Source organism: Petromyzon marinus, unplaced genomic scaffold (genome assembly GCF_048934315.1).
Source record: "Petromyzon marinus isolate PM22_M1 ecotype Great Lakes invasive population unplaced genomic scaffold, UKy_Petmar_22M1.pri1.0 PM_G_Scaffold_90, whole genome shotgun sequence".
Lineage (NCBI taxonomy): Eukaryota > Metazoa > Chordata > Hyperoartia > Petromyzontiformes > Petromyzontidae > Petromyzon > Petromyzon marinus.
Genome location: NW_027423047.1, coordinates 380001 through 382500, shown reverse-complemented (window position 1 = coordinate 382500; position 2500 = coordinate 380001).

Genomic DNA, 2500 nt, shown 5'->3' with positions numbered 1-2500 from the left:
GAGGATGGATTCAATGATCGCTGTATAGAATTGCACCATCATTGTCTTTGGCAGGTTGCATTTCTTCAGCTGCCGTCGAAAGTACATCCTCTGTTGAGCTCTCTTGGCGAGGGAGCTGATGTTCAGTTCCCACTTGAGGTCCCGGCAGAGAATAGTGCCCAGGAAGCGGAAGGACTCCACAATTTTGACTGCGGAGTCTAACAGGGTGATGGCGGTGAGTGGGGCTGTATTCTTCCTGAAGTCCACAACCATCTCAACTGTCCTTAGAGCATTTAGCTCTAAGTTGTTCTGGCTACACCAGGTCACCAGGTTGTCAGCTTCCCACCTATAGTCAGACTCATCCCCACCAGAGATCAGCCCAATGAGGGTGGTGTCGTCCGACAAACTTCAAGAGTTTGACGGACAGATGATTGGAGGCGCAGCTGTTGGTATACAGGGAGAAGAGCAGTGGGCAAAGGACGCAGCCCTGAGGAGTTCCCGTGCTGATGGACCTGGAGTCAGAGACTTCTGTTCCCGGCTTAACGCACTGCTTCCTGTCAGAGAGGAAGTCTGTGATCCACCTGCAGGTGGAGTAGGGCACGTTCAGCTGGAAGAGCTTGTCCTGAAGCAGGGCAGGGATGATGGTGTTGAAGGCAGAGCTGAAGTCCACAAACAGGATCCTGGCGTAGGATGCTGGGGCGTCCACATGCTGTAGGGTGAAGTGGAGGGCCATGTTAACTGCGTCGTCCACAGACCTGTTGGCTCTGTAGGCAAACTGAAGGGGGTCCAGGAGAGGGTCTGTGATGGCTTTGAGGTGTGCCAGGAGCAGGCGCTCAAAAGACTTCATTACCACAGATGTAAGGGCGACCGGTCTGTAATCATTTAGTCCTGTTGGCCTTAGCTTTTTGGGCACAGCGATGATGGTGGAGGACTTGAGACAGGCTGGTACATGGCATGTCTCCAGGGAGGTGTTAAAGATGTTGGTGAACACCGGAGACAGCTGGCCAGCGCAGTGCCTGAGGGTGGCTGGAGAGACAGAGTCCGGCCCGGCTGCTTTGCGTGGATTCTGCCTCTTGAAAAGCCCATTAACTTCTCCCTCCTGAAAGGAGAGAGTCGTTTCTGTAGTATGGGTGGGGGATGGGGCCTCTTGGGTGGGAAGGGGTGGTTCAGGACAGTCCAATTGTCTTTCAAATCTACGGTAGAACTCGTTCAGGTCGTTGGCTAGGCGGGAGTCGTTAGTGGTGTGGGGCGCTCTGGGTTTGTAGTTGGTGATGTGCCTGAGCCCTTTGGCAGACAGAAGCAGCGTCGTTAGTAGAGAACTGGTGTTTTAGTGTCTCTGAGTACAGTCGTTTAGCCTCTCTCACCGCTTTGCTAAACCTGTTCTTCGACTCCTTGAATCTGTCTCTATCCCCACTCCTAAACGCTTCCTCCTTCTCCAACCTCAACCTTTTGAGCTTTGCTGAGAACCAGGGCTTGTTGTTGTTAAAGTTCACCCTGGTACGTGTCGGGATACAGCAGTCCTCACAGAAGCTGATGTACACAGCCTCTGTGAGTTCATCCAGACTATTGGTAGCAGTCGTGAACATATCCCAGTCAGTACAGTCTAAGCACGCCCGCAAATCTTCCACAGCCTCACTGGTCCACTGTTTAGATGTCCTCACAGCAGGTTTACAGAGTTTTAGTTGCTGCCTGTATGCACGAATCAGGTGGACCAAGGGAGTTCTGTGCGAGCCGAACAGCCCCGTGACCCACAAGAGAAACATCCCCGCCAAATTCGAGCGTTTGACGGGGTCTATCCGTGAAAAAATATTCACGTTTTTGAGTGCACATGCATTTCTGCTGCAAATGCCTCTGGAAGTTTCATGCCGTTCGTATGCCAATTGTGGCAACACGAAAATGACCCGTTTTCCCATTCCGAGGGATTTCTGTGCGACCCTAACAGCCCCGTGAGCCACAAGAGACACATCCCCGCCAATTTCTAGCGTTTCACGGGGTCTATCCGTGAAAAATATAGACGTTTTTGAGTGCACATGCATTTCTGCTGCAGATGCCTCTGGAAGTTTCATGCCGTTCGTACGCAATGTGGCAACACGAAAATGACCCCTTTTCCCATTCCGAGGGATTTCTGTGCGACCCTAACAGCCCCGTGAGCCACAAGAGACACATCCCCGCCAATTTCTAGCGTTTCACGGGGTCTATCCGTGAAAAAATATTCACGTTTTTGAGTGCACATGCATTTCTGCTGCAAATGCCTCTGGAAGTTTCATGCCGTTCGTATGCCAATTGTGGCAACACGAAAATGACCCGTTTTCCCATTCCGAGGGATTTCTGTGCGACCCTAACAGCCCCGTGAGCCACAAGAGAGACATCCCCGCCCACTTCTAGCGTTTCACGGGGTCTCTCCGTGAAAAATATCACATTTTTTGAGTGCACATGCATTCCTGCTGCAAATGCCTCTGGAAGTTTCATGCGGTTCGCATGCAATGTGGCGACACGAAAATGACCCGTTTTTTCCCATTCC